Source organism: Microcebus murinus, unplaced genomic scaffold (genome assembly GCF_040939455.1).
Source record: "Microcebus murinus isolate Inina unplaced genomic scaffold, M.murinus_Inina_mat1.0 scaf031_hap2_Mmur4.0, whole genome shotgun sequence".
In the NCBI taxonomy this organism is placed as follows: Eukaryota; Metazoa; Chordata; class Mammalia; order Primates; family Cheirogaleidae; genus Microcebus; species Microcebus murinus.
The window spans coordinates 30,081-44,048 of NW_027438977.1; the positions used below are offsets into that span (position 1 = coordinate 30,081).

General features: G+C 64.3%; 4 non-coding genes across 4 annotated transcripts; all 4 read right to left on the bottom strand.

Moving 5' to 3' along the window:
- Positions 1-66: 66 nt before the first annotated feature.
- Positions 67-185, bottom strand: LOC142868423 (5S ribosomal RNA). Its single transcript, XR_012917425.1, has one exon. It is a non-coding gene; the product is annotated as a 5S ribosomal RNA (ribosomal RNA).
- A 3,529-nt stretch (positions 186-3,714) lies between these two features.
- On the bottom strand, positions 3,715-3,833 carry LOC142868424 (5S ribosomal RNA). The gene has a single exon (XR_012917426.1). It is a non-coding gene; the product is annotated as a 5S ribosomal RNA (ribosomal RNA).
- A 3,518-nt stretch (positions 3,834-7,351) lies between these two features.
- Positions 7,352-7,470, bottom strand: LOC142868425 (5S ribosomal RNA). Its single transcript, XR_012917427.1, has one exon. It is a non-coding gene; the product is annotated as a 5S ribosomal RNA (ribosomal RNA).
- Positions 7,471-11,001: 3,531 nt separating this feature from the next.
- On the bottom strand, positions 11,002-11,120 carry LOC142868426 (5S ribosomal RNA). The gene has a single exon (XR_012917428.1). It is a non-coding gene; the product is annotated as a 5S ribosomal RNA (ribosomal RNA).
- Between the last annotated feature and the right edge of the window lie 2,848 nt (positions 11,121-13,968).

Here is a 13,968-nt window from a genome sequence, read left to right on the forward strand (position 1 = left end):
GGGCCGCCGCCTCGCTCCCAGAGAGGGGACAGAACAGGAGGCAAAACAAAAAAAAAAAAAAGAAGAAGCCGACGGCACCCGGTATTCCCAGGCGGTCTCCCATCCAAGTACTAACCAGGCCCGACCCTGCTTAGCTTCCCAGACCAGACGAGGTCGGGCGCGTTCAGGGTGGTGTGGCCCTAGACGGCGGAGGGCGCCCCTGCCCCGCTCAAGAAGCCGAGCCTCTCTGCACTTCCCCGCCGCCTCCTCCCGCCCCAGGCCCCGCACCGGCGCTGACCCGCGCCGGGCCGGGCCTGTTGAGTTCACCGGCCGGGTCCGGCGGGCTCCGAGGGACGGGGGTGACAGGCGGGGCGGGGCGGGGCGGGCAGGGAGCGGTGGGCCGGGGTGGGGGGCTGTCTCTCTATACACACACAAACACACACACACACACACTCACACTCACTCACTCACACTCACACAAGATGCGCCTCCACGGCTGGACTCGCCAAGGTGGAGACCTTCCAGCCCCCTTCCTCTCCTCGCCTGGCCTCCTTCCCCTACCCGCCCCCCACCCCCAGCTCGTGGCCGCCCCCGCAAACGCCCGCCGCCGCCGATTGCGCACGCGCGGATCGCCCGCCCTTTGACCCCAGGCAGGGGCCGCCCTCCCCGACAACCCCTTTCAGCTGGGCCCCCCACCCTGTGGGTGGGCTGCCGCCTATTCCCCCGGGCCCGGGCTGGGGCACAGCGCATGGGGGAGGGGAGCGAGTGTATGGGGCGTCTCTCTCTCTCTCTAGGGATGTGTCCCATGGGTGGGGTGGCGTGGTTTGTGGGGCGCTGAAGAAATCAGTCCCCTCCATCTCCTACCTCTGGAAAACGCCCAAGCCCTTGGAGAACTGCCGGCAACGCGACCGGGGGGGGGGGGGGGGGGCCGGGACCCTCCTCTGCGTCCTCCTGTGGCCCAGTCCAAGGGGCCTGGGCCTGGCCGGGGCTGCATTGGACCCCGACCACCCTGGCGTGTGGACTCGCTAAAAATCGGCGATTAGATATTGGATTCCAGCTTCATTGAGGTCATTTCACTAATGAGTGCACCGGAAAGAGTTTCCTAATCCATCTGTGAGGGTGGCAACTGAAAGAGAATTTGAAAGCTGACAGAATAGGCGAGGAAAGGCATAGGAGATTTCCACACCCAGTAAGGAAGCCTTTCCCGAAATGGAAGAAAGAAACGAGCAAACAGAAACACCGGTAGCCCGCCAGGATCAGAGTCTGCCCCCGAGAGAAAGTACCCTGACCAGGTTCACCCGTGGGTGGGTGGCGAGCTAGCGGCATTCAGAAGAGCGAGGCCCGCAGTCTGTGCAGAAGACACCTGCACTCGGGTGTGTGTGGCGGCACGATTCACAAGCAGCTCCAGATGTTAAGCCAAGGAGAAGCCAGGGAGTTCCCAACGCCCCAGGTGTCCTCAGCCCACGACTGGCTGCTGGGGGAATGCGAAGCCCGGCTCCTTGTCTCAGAGCGGGACAACCAGGAGGTGTGACGTACACCCCGGGGTTCCCAGGAGGATCAGGCTGAAGCTGGGACTTGGCCTGAAAGTGTCCCCTCGCATGGCCACCCCCTTCCCCTTCCTGCTCCTCTACTCCTGGTGCCCCTCCATCCAGGGGCCAGACCTTAAAGAGTCACCCGCAAGAGAATCCTGGTCCCAAAGGAGCCTTCTGGGGGACCCGTGCTGAGAGAGGTTGTGGGCATGGCCCGCTGGGGCTCTGCCCGACCCAGGGCTGAGAGATGCAACCTCCCAGCTCTGGGTCCCTGCAGGGGAAGCGTTGGCAAGCACAGGGCCAGTCCTCCAAAGGCCCAGGTGCAGGGAGCCCAGGCCAAGCAGCCTGTGGAAGAAGCCACCCCGGGAAGACGACTGCAGGCCACGGCCCTTCCCACCTCCTCCTCCTCCTCCTCCTGCTCCTCCACCCCCCCGACCTCCCACCCCCCACCCCCGACATGGCGCAGGGCTCAGAGACACCTCAGACACTTGCTACCCAAAGTGCAAAGGGCATCAGTTGCTCCTCCAAACCCCCCCCCCCTGCCCAGCAGACCGCGTTGTCCAGCCAGCCCCCGGGCCTCCCTGGGGTGCCCAGCACAAAAGTGCAGACAACCACCGGACCCTCAATCTCAGTTTTCGGATGTTTTTGCCACTCTAAGGACCCGCAGGCCAGCTGGGCCTTCTGGCAGGACAGAGAGCCCCGGAATCCGACGTGGAGAGCTGGGTGTACGTCCCCACGAGGAGGCGGTCCCCACCTCCGCGGCTCTCCCCTTGCGGGGGGGGGGGGAAAGCAGCCACGGGGCCTCAGAGAAGACACCAGGCTGGGCGCCCGCCCCACAGTGGGGGCACGTCCCCCGCAGGCCACTTAGCGACGGCCGCCGGCCGGCGGACGGTTGGGTGGCGCGAGACGCTGCGGCCGCCCTGCTACCGGGTTCCTGGGAGGGCGTCCTGGAACCAGCGTCCACACCAAGCCCTTGGAAGGCCCAGGCGACGGAGGAGCCCCGTCAGGCAGGGGCCGAGGACGGTGACGGCCCGGGCGGGGAGGAGCGTGTCAGGCAGGGGCAGAGGACGGTGACAGGCCGGGCGGGAAGGAGTCAGTCAGGCAGGGGCCGAGGAGGAGACGGGCTGGGTAAGGGTTAGGGTTAGAGTCAGGGCACAAGTCACAATCGCAAAGACCTGGAAGCGACCCGAGTGCCCATCGACCCACGAGTGCGTAAATGAAATGTGGCGCGTGGACACCACGGAGTGCTATTCAGCTAGGAGGAGCAGCGGTGAGAGGGCACCTCTCGTGGTTCTCCTGGCCAGAGCTGGAACCCGTTCCAGTAAGCCAGGTAGCCCAAGAATGGACACACGAGCACCACGTGCTCGCGCTCACCAGCAAATGGGTACGAACCGATGGACACCTAAGTGGACACAGAGGAATCACCTTCATCGGGTGGGTGTCGGGCGGGTGGGGGGAGGGGATGGGCATACACCTCCATTAGGAATGGGGTGGGTGCGCACCGACTGGGGGATGGGCGCACTTGAGGCTCTGACCCGAGGGGGGAGGCAGGGAGAGGGCAACGTACCCGACCCTAACATTGGTACCCCCACAATACGCTGGAACGACATCAGAGGTAAATGAATAAGAACACAGGGGGGAGGGGGGCACGGGCAACACATGTCACCTTAATACTTGGACTCCCATCATCTGCTTGAAAAGAGAGAGAAAAGAAAATGCAATCATAGAGATAAGAGACACTTTTTAAAGATAATGAATCCGAAGAGAAAAGTAAAAGGAGGCCTGTGGAGCAGGTCTGGGTGTGACTCCGGATCCCCCAACATCAGGTGCCACCACCAAAGATTCCTACGTGTAGCCCATAGAACCCCAAAAGCAACGGGACGAGTTCTGGTCACATACTCCCTCCAAATGACATCCTGGCCTTCTTCTGGAACTCCCTCCCCTCTCAGACTCTCAAGGTTTCCTCCAGCGTGTCGGTTCCCACAGAGCAGACCTTTGGTCTGAGACCTGACAGTCCAGAAGCCACGCATGCTGCCGCGTGACGGCGGTGTCGCGGCTTGGGACAAGAGGAGGCCCCACGGTGCGGGCTGGGGCGCCAGGCACCGCGGCGGGCGCTGAGGGTGGGGGTGACCCCCACCCCGGGCCGCCGCCTCGCTCCCAGAGAGGGGACAGAACAGGAGGCAAAACAAAAAAAAAAAAAAGAAGAAGCCGACGGCACCCGGTATTCCCAGGCGGTCTCCCATCCAAGTACTAACCAGGCCCGACCCTGCTTAGCTTCCCAGACCAGACGAGGTCGGGCGCGTTCAGGGTGGTGTGGCCCTAGACGGCGGAGGGCGCCCCTGCCCCGCTCAAGAAGCCGAGCCTCTCTGCACTTCCCCGCCGCCTCCTCCCGCCCCAGGCCCCGCACCGGCGCTGACCCGCGCCGGGCCGGGCCTGTTGAGTTCACCGGCCGGGTCCGGCGGGCTCCGAGGGACGGGGGTGACAGGCGGGGCGGGGCGGGGCGGGCAGGGAGCGGTGGGCCGGGGTGGGGGGCTGTCTCTCTATACACACACAAACACACACACACACACACTCACACTCACTCACTCACACTCACACAAGATGCGCCTCCACGGCTGGACTCGCCAAGGTGGAGACCTTCCAGCCCCCTTCCTCTCCTCGCCTGGCCTCCTTCCCCTACCCGCCCCCCACCCCCAGCTCGTGGCCGCCCCCGCCGCCGCCCGCCGCCGCGGATTGCGCACGCGCGGATCGCCCGCCCTCCCTCCCCGACAACCCCTTTCAGCTGGGCCCCCCACCCTGTGGGTGGGCTGCCGCCTATTCCCCCGGGCCCGGGCTGGGGCACAGCGCATGGGGGAGGGGAGCGAGTGTATGGGGCGTCTCTCTCTCTCTCTAGGGATGTGTCCCATGGGTGGGGTGGCGTGGTTTGTGGGGCGCTGAAGAAATCAGTCCCCTCCATCTCCTACCTCTGGAAAACGCCCAAGCCCTTGGAGAACTGCCGGCAACGCGACGGGGGGGGGGGGGGGGGGCCGGGACCCTCCTCTGCGTCCTCCTGTGGCCCAGTCCAAGGGGCCTGGGCCTGGCCGGGGCTGCATTGGACCCCGACCACCCTGGCGTGTGGACTCGCTAAAAATCGGCGATTAGATATTGGATTCCAGCTTCATTGAGGTCATTTCACTAATGAGTGCACCGGAAAGAGTTTCCTAATCCATCTGTGAGGGTGGCAACTGAAAGAGAATTTGAAAGCTGACAGAATAGGCGAGGAAAGGCATAGGAGATTTCCACACCCAGTAAGGAAGCCTTTCCCGAAATGGAAGAAAGAAACGAGCAAACAGAAACACCGGTAGCCCGCCAGGATCAGAGTCTGCCCCCGAGAGAAAGTACCCTGACCAGGTTCACCCGTGGGTGGGTGGCGAGCTAGCGGCATTCAGAAGAGCGAGGCCCGCAGTCTGTGCAGAAGACACCTGCACTCGGGTGTGTGTGGCGGCACGATTCACAAGCAGCTCCAGATGTTAAGCCAAGGAGAAGCCAGGGAGTTCCCAACGCCCCAGGTGTCCTCAGCCCACGACTGGCTGCTGGGGGAATGCGAAGCCCGGCTCCTTGTCTCAGAGCGGGACAACCAGGAGGTGTGACGTACACCCCGGGGTTCCCAGGAGGATCAGGCTGAAGCTGGGACTTGGCCTGAAAGTGTCCCCTCGCATGGCCACCCCCTTCCCCTTCCTGCTCCTCTACTCCTGGTGCCCCTCCATCCAGGGGCCAGACCTTAAAGAGTCACCCGCAAGAGAATCCTGGTCCCAAAGGAGCCTTCTGGGGGACCCGTGCTGAGAGAGGTTGTGGGCATGGCCCGCTGGGGCTCTGCCCGACCCAGGGCTGAGAGATGCAACCTCCCAGCTCTGGGTCCCTGCAGGGGAAGCGTTGGCAAGCACAGGGCCAGTCCTCCAAAGGCCCAGGTGCAGGGAGCCCAGGCCAAGCAGCCTGTGGAAGAAGCCACCCCGGGAAGACGACTGCAGGCCACGGCCCTTCCCACCTCCTCCTCCTCCTCCTCCTGCTCCTCCACCCCCCCCCCGACCTCCCACCCCCCACCCCCGACATGGCGCAGGGCTCAGAGACACCTCAGACACTTGCTACCCAAAGTGCAAAGGGCATCAGTTGCTCCTCCAAACCCCCCCCCCCTGCCCAGCAGACCGCGTTGTCCAGCCAGCCCCCGGGCCTCCCTGGGGTGCCCAGCACAAAAGTGCAGACAACCACCGGACCCTCAATCTCAGTTTTCGGATGTTTTTGCCACTCTAAGGACCCGCAGGCCAGCTGGGCCTTCTGGCAGGACAGAGAGCCCCGGAATCCGACGTGGAGAGCTGGGTGTACGTCCCCACGAGGAGGCGGTCCCCACCTCCGCGGCTCTCCCCTTGCGGGGGGGGGGGGAAAGCAGCCACGGGGCCTCAGAGAAGACACCAGGCTGGGCGCCCGCCCCACAGTGGGGGCACGTCCCCCGCAGGCCACTTAGCGACGGCCGCCGGCCGGCGGACGGTTGGGTGGCGCGAGACGCTGCGGCCGCCCTGCTACCGGGTTCCTGGGAGGGCGTCCTGGAACCAGCGTCCACACCAAGCCCTTGGAAGGCCCAGGCGACGGAGGAGCCCCGTCAGGCAGGGGCCGAGGACGGTGACGGCCCGGGCGGGGAGGAGCGTGTCAGGCAGGGGCAGAGGACGGTGACAGGTGACAGGCCGGGCGGGAAGGAGTCAGTCAGGCAGGGGCCGAGGAGGAGACGGGCTGGGTAAGGGTTAGGGTTAGAGTCAGGGCACAAGTCACAATCGCAAAGACCTGGAAGCGACCCGAGTGCCCATCGACCCACGAGTGCGTAAATGAAATGTGGCGCGTGGACACCACGGAGTGCTATTCAGCTAGGAGGAGCAGCGGTGAGAGGGCACCTCTCGTGGTTCTCCTGGCCAGAGCTGGAACCCGTTCCAGTAAGCCAGGTAGCCCAAGAATGGACACACGAGCACCACGTGCTCGCGCTCACCAGCAAATGGGTACGAACCGATGGACACCTAAGTGGACACAGAGGAATCACCTTCATCGGGTGGGTGTCGGGCGGGTGGGGGGAGGGGATGGGCATACACCTCCATTAGGAATGGGGTGGGTGCGCACCGACTGGGGGATGGGCGCACTTGAGGCTCTGACCCGAGGGGGGAGGCAGGGAGAGGGCAACGTACCCGACCCTAACATTGGTACCCCCACAATACGCTGGAACGACATCAGAGGTAAATGAATAAGAACACAGGGGGGAGGGGGGCACGGGCAACACATGTCACCTTAATACTTGGACTCCCATCATCTGCTTGAAAAGAGAGAGAAAAGAAAATGCAATCATAGAGATAAGAGACACTTTTTAAAGATAATGAATCCGAAGAGAAAAGTAAAAGGAGGCCTGTGGAGCAGGTCTGGGTGTGACTCCGGATCCCCCAACATCAGGTGCCACCACCAAAGATTCCTACGTGTAGCCCATAGAACCCCAAAAGCAACGGGACGAGTTCTGGTCACATACTCCCTCCAAATGACATCCTGGCCTTCTTCTGGAACTCCCTCCCCTCTCAGACTCTCAAGGTTTCCTCCAGCGTGTCGGTTCCCACAGAGCAGACCTTTGGTCTGAGACCTGACAGTCCAGAAGCCACGCATGCTGCCGCGTGACGGCGGTGTCGCGGCTTGGGACAAGAGGAGGCCCCACGGTGCGGGCTGGGGCGCCAGGCACCGCGGCGGGCGCTGAGGGTGGGGGTGACCCCCACCCCGGGCCGCCGCCTCGCTCCCAGAGAGGGGACAGAACAGGAGGCAAAACAAAAAAAAAAAAAAGAAGAAGCCGACGGCACCCGGTATTCCCAGGCGGTCTCCCATCCAAGTACTAACCAGGCCCGACCCTGCTTAGCTTCCCAGACCAGACGAGGTCGGGCGCGTTCAGGGTGGTGTGGCCCTAGACGGCGGAGGGCGCCCCTGCCCCGCTCAAGAAGCCGAGCCTCTCTGCACTTCCCCGCCGCCTCCTCCCGCCCCAGGCCCCGCACCGGCGCTGACCCGCGCCGGGCCGGGCCTGTTGAGTTCACCGGCCGGGTCCGGCGGGCTCCGAGGGACGGGGGTGACAGGCGGGGCGGGGCGGGGCGGGCAGGGAGCGGTGGGCCGGGGTGGGGGGCTGTCTCTCTATACACACACAAACACACACACACACACACTCACACTCACTCACTCACACTCACACAAGATGCGCCTCCACGGCTGGACTCGCCAAGGTGGAGACCTTCCAGCCCCCTTCCTCTCCTCGCCTGGCCTCCTTCCCCTACCCGCCCCCCACCCCCAGCTCGTGGCCGCCCCCGCCGCCGCCCGCCGCCGCGGATTGCGCACGCGCGGATCGCCCGCCCTTTGACCCCAGGCAGGGGCCGCCCTCCCCGACAACCCCTTTCAGCTGGGCCCCCCACCCTGTGGGTGGGCTGCCGCCTATTCCCCCGGGCCCGGGCTGGGGCACAGCGCATGGGGGAGGGGAGCGAGTGTATGGGGCGTCTCTCTCTCTCTCTAGGGATGTGTCCCATGGGTGGGGTGGCGTGGTTTGTGGGGCGCTGAAGAAATCAGTCCCCTCCATCTCCTACCTCTGGAAAACGCCCAAGCCCTTGGAGAACTGCCGGCAACGCGACGGGGGGGGGGGGGGGGGCCGGGACCCTCCTCTGCGTCCTCCTGTGGCCCAGTCCAAGGGGCCTGGGCCTGGCCGGGGCTGCATTGGACCCCGACCACCCTGGCGTGTGGACTCGCTAAAAATCGGCGATTAGATATTGGATTCCAGCTTCATTGAGGTCATTTCACTAATGAGTGCACCGGAAAGAGTTTCCTAATCCATCTGTGAGGGTGGCAACTGAAAGAGAATTTGAAAGCTGACAGAATAGGCGAGGAAAGGCATAGGAGATTTCCACACCCAGTAAGGAAGCCTTTCCCGAAATGGAAGAAAGAAACGAGCAAACAGAAACACCGGTAGCCCGCCAGGATCAGAGTCTGCCCCCGAGAGAAAGTACCCTGACCAGGTTCACCCGTGGGTGGGTGGCGAGCTAGCGGCATTCAGAAGAGCGAGGCCCGCAGTCTGTGCAGAAGACACCTGCACTCGGGTGTGTGTGGCGGCACGATTCACAAGCAGCTCCAGATGTTAAGCCAAGGAGAAGCCAGGGAGTTCCCAACGCCCCAGGTGTCCTCAGCCCACGACTGGCTGCTGGGGGAATGCGAAGCCCGGCTCCTTGTCTCAGAGCGGGACAACCAGGAGGTGTGACGTACACCCCGGGGTTCCCAGGAGGATCAGGCTGAAGCTGGGACTTGGCCTGAAAGTGTCCCCTCGCATGGCCACCCCCTTCCCCTTCCTGCTCCTCTACTCCTGGTGCCCCTCCATCCAGGGGCCAGACCTTAAAGAGTCACCCGCAAGAGAATCCTGGTCCCAAAGGAGCCTTCTGGGGGACCCGTGCTGAGAGAGGTTGTGGGCATGGCCCGCTGGGGCTCTGCCCGACCCAGGGCTGAGAGATGCAACCTCCCAGCTCTGGGTCCCTGCAGGGGAAGCGTTGGCAAGCACAGGGCCAGTCCTCCAAAGGCCCAGGTGCAGGGAGCCCAGGCCAAGCAGCCTGTGGAAGAAGCCACCCCGGGAAGACGACTGCAGGCCACGGCCCTTCCCACCTCCTCCTCCTCCTCCTCCTGCTCCTCCACCCCCCCCCCGACCTCCCACCCCCCACCCCCGACATGGCGCAGGGCTCAGAGACACCTCAGACACTTGCTACCCAAAGTGCAAAGGGCATCAGTTGCTCCTCCAAACCCCCCCCCCCTGCCCAGCAGACCGCGTTGTCCAGCCAGCCCCCGGGCCTCCCTGGGGTGCCCAGCACAAAAGTGCAGACAACCACCGGACCCTCAATCTCAGTTTTCGGATGTTTTTGCCACTCTAAGGACCCGCAGGCCAGCTGGGCCTTCTGGCAGGACAGAGAGCCCCGGAATCCGACGTGGAGAGCTGGGTGTACGTCCCCACGAGGAGGCGGTCCCCACCTCCGCGGCTCTCCCCTTGCGGGGGGGGGGGGGAAAGCAGCCACGGGGCCTCAGAGAAGACACCAGGCTGGGCGCCCGCCCCACAGTGGGGGCACGTCCCCCGCAGGCCACTTAGCGACGGCCGCCGGCCGGCGGACGGTTGGGTGGCGCGAGACGCTGCGGCCGCCCTGCTACCGGGTTCCTGGGAGGGCGTCCTGGAACCAGCGTCCACACCAAGCCCTTGGAAGGCCCAGGCGACGGAGGAGCCCCGTCAGGCAGGGGCCGAGGACGGTGACGGCCCGGGCGGGGAGGAGCGTGTCAGGCAGGGGCAGAGGACGGTGACAGGCCGGGCGGGAAGGAGTCAGTCAGGCAGGGGCCGAGGAGGAGACGGGCTGGGTAAGGGTTAGGGTTAGAGTCAGGGCACAAGTCACAATCGCAAAGACCTGGAAGCGACCCGAGTGCCCATCGACCCACGAGTGCGTAAATGAAATGTGGCGCGTGGACACCACGGAGTGCTATTCAGCTAGGAGGAGCAGCGGTGAGAGGGCACCTCTCGTGGTTCTCCTGGCCAGAGCTGGAACCCGTTCCAGTAAGCCAGGTAGCCCAAGAATGGACACACGAGCACCACGTGCTCGCGCTCACCAGCAAATGGGTACGAACCGATGGACACCTAAGTGGACACAGAGGAATCACCTTCATCGGGTGGGTGTCGGGCGGGTGGGGGGAGGGGATGGGCATACACCTCCATTAGGAATGGGGTGGGTGCGCACCGACTGGGGGATGGGCGCACTTGAGGCTCTGACCCGAGGGGGGAGGCAGGGAGAGGGCAACGTACCCGACCCTAACATTGGTACCCCCACAATACGCTGGAACGACATCAGAGGTAAATGAATAAGAACACAGGGGGGAGGGGGGCACGGGCAACACATGTCACCTTAATACTTGGACTCCCATCATCTGCTTGAAAAGAGAGAGAAAAGAAAATGCAATCATAGAGATAAGAGACACTTTTTAAAGATAATGAATCCGAAGAGAAAAGTAAAAGGAGGCCTGTGGAGCAGGTCTGGGTGTGACTCCGGATCCCCCAACATCAGGTGCCACCACCAAAGATTCCTACGTGTAGCCCATAGAACCCCAAAAGCAACGGGACGAGTTCTGGTCACATACTCCCTCCAAATGACATCCTGGCCTTCTTCTGGAACTCCCTCCCCTCTCAGACTCTCAAGGTTTCCTCCAGCGTGTCGGTTCCCACAGAGCAGACCTTTGGTCTGAGACCTGACAGTCCAGAAGCCACGCATGCTGCCGCGTGACGGCGGTGTCGCGGCTTGGGACAAGAGGAGGCCCCACGGTGCGGGCTGGGGCGCCAGGCACCGCGGCGGGCGCTGAGGGTGGGGGTGACCCCCACCCCGGGCCGCCGCCTCGCTCCCAGAGAGGGGACAGAACAGGAGGCAAAACAAAAAAAAAAAAAAGAAGAAGCCGACGGCACCCGGTATTCCCAGGCGGTCTCCCATCCAAGTACTAACCAGGCCCGACCCTGCTTAGCTTCCCAGACCAGACGAGGTCGGGCGCGTTCAGGGTGGTGTGGCCCTAGACGGCGGAGGGCGCCCCTGCCCCGCTCAAGAAGCCGAGCCTCTCTGCACTTCCCCGCCGCCTCCTCCCGCCCCAGGCCCCGCACCGGCGCTGACCCGCGCCGGGCCGGGCCTGTTGAGTTCACCGGCCGGGTCCGGCGGGCTCCGAGGGACGGGGGTGACAGGCGGGGCGGGGCGGGGCGGGCAGGGAGCGGTGGGCCGGGGTGGGGGGCTGTCTCTCTATACACACACAAACACACACACACACACACTCACACTCACTCACTCACACTCACACAAGATGCGCCTCCACGGCTGGACTCGCCAAGGTGGAGACCTTCCAGCCCCCTTCCTCTCCTCGCCTGGCCTCCTTCCCCTACCCGCCCCCCACCCCCAGCTCGTGGCCGCCCCCGCAAACGCCCGCCGCCGCCGATTGCGCACGCGCGGATCGCCCGCCCTTTGACCCCAGGCAGGGGCCGCCCTCCCCGACAACCCCTTTCAGCTGGGCCCCCCACCCTGTGGGTGGGCTGCCGCCTATTCCCCCGGGCCCGGGCTGGGGCACAGCGCATGGGGGAGGGGAGCGAGTGTATGGGGCCTCTCTCTCTCTCTCTAGGGATGTGTCCCATGGGTGGGGTGGCGTGGTTTGTGGGGCGCTGAAGAAATCAGTCCCCTCCATCTCCTACCTCTGGAAAACGCCCAAGCCCTTGGAGAACTGCCGGCAACGCGACGGGGGGGGGGGGGGGGGGGCCGGGACCCTCCTCTGCGTCCTCCTGTGGCCCAGTCCAAGGGGCCTGGGCCTGGCCGGGGCTGCATTGGACCCCGACCACCCTGGCGTGTGGACTCGCTAAAAATCGGCGATTAGATATTGGATTCCAGCTTCATTGAGGTCATTTCACTAATGAGTGCACCGGAAAGAGTTTCCTAATCCATCTGTGAGGGTGGCAACTGAAAGAGAATTTGAAAGCTGACAGAATAGGCGAGGAAAGGCATAGGAGATTTCCACACCCAGTAAGGAAGCCTTTCCCGAAATGGAAGAAAGAAACGAGCAAACAGAAACACCGGTAGCCCGCCAGGATCAGAGTCTGCCCCCGAGAGAAAGTACCCTGACCAGGTTCACCCGTGGGTGGGTGGCGAGCTAGCGGCATTCAGAAGAGCGAGGCCCGCAGTCTGTGCAGAAGACACCTGCACTCGGGTGTGTGTGGCGGCACGATTCACAAGCAGCTCCAGATGTTAAGCCAAGGAGAAGCCAGGGAGTTCCCAACGCCCCAGGTGTCCTCAGCCCACGACTGGCTGCTGGGGGAATGCGAAGCCCGGCTCCTTGTCTCAGAGCGGGACAACCAGGAGGTGTGACGTACACCCCGGGGTTCCCAGGAGGATCAGGCTGAAGCTGGGACTTGGCCTGAAAGTGTCCCCTCGCATGGCCACCCCCTTCCCCTTCCTGCTCCTCTACTCCTGGTGCCCCTCCATCCAGGGGCCAGACCTTAAAGAGTCACCCGCAAGAGAATCCTGGTCCCAAAGGAGCCTTCTGGGGGACCCGTGCTGAGAGAGGTTGTGGGCATGGCCCGCTGGGGCTCTGCCCGACCCAGGGCTGAGAGATGCAACCTCCCAGCTCTGGGTCCCTGCAGGGGAAGCGTTGGCAAGCACAGGGCCAGTCCTCCAAAGGCCCAGGTGCAGGGAGCCCAGGCCAAGCAGCCTGTGGAAGAAGCCACCCCGGGAAGACGACTGCAGGCCACGGCCCTTCCCACCTCCTCCTCCTCCTCCTCCTGCTCCTCCACCCCCCCGACCTCCCACCCCCCACCCCCGACATGGCGCAGGGCTCAGAGACACCTCAGACACTTGCTACCCAAAGTGCAAAGGGCATCAGTTGCTCCTCCAAACCCCCCCCCCCTGCCCAGCAGACCGCGTTGTCCAGCCAGCCCCCGGGCCTCCCTGGGGTGCCCAGCACAAAAGTGCAGACAACCACCGGACCCTCAATCTCAGTTTTCGGATGTTTTTGCCACTCTAAGGACCCGCAGGCCAGCTGGGCCTTCTGGCAGGACAGAGAGCCCCGGAATCCGACGTGGAGAGCTGGGTGTACGTCCCCACGAGGAGGCGGTCCCCACCTCCGCGGCTCTCCCCTTGCGGGGGGGGGGGGAAAGCAGCCACGGGGCCTCAGAGAAGACACCAGGCTGGGCGCCCGCCCCACAGTGGGGGCACGTCCCCCGCAGGCCACTTAGCGACGGCCGCCGGCCGGCGGACGGTTGGGTGGCGCGAGACGCTGCGGCCGCCCTGCTACCGGGTTCCTGGGAGGGCGTCCTGGAACCAGCGTCCACACCAAGCCCTTGGAAGGCCCAGGCGACGGAGGAGCCCCGTCAGGCAGGGGCCGAGGACGGTGACGGCCCGGGCGGGGAGGAGCGTGTCAGGCAGGGGCAGAGGACGGTGACAGGTGACAGGCCGGGCGGGAAGGAGTCAGTCAGGCAGGGGCCGAGGAGGAGACGGGCTGGGTAAGGGTTAGGGTTAGAGTCAGGGCACAAGTCACAATCGCAAAGACCTGGAAGCGACCCGAGTGCCCATCGACCCACGAGTGCGTAAATGAAATGTGGCGCGTGGACACCACGGAGTGCTATTCAGCTAGGAGGAGCAGCGGTGAGAGGGCACCTCTCGTGGTTCTCCTGGCCAGAGCTGGAACCCGTTCCAGTAAGCCAGGTAGCCCAAGAATGGACACACGAGCACCACGTGCTCGCGCTCACCAGCAAATGGGTACGAACCGATGGACACCTAAGTGGACACAGAGGAATCACCTTCATCGGGTGGGTGTCGGGCGGGTGGGGGGAGGGGATGGGCATACACCTCCATTAGGAATGGGGTGGGTGCGCACCGACTGGGGGATGGGC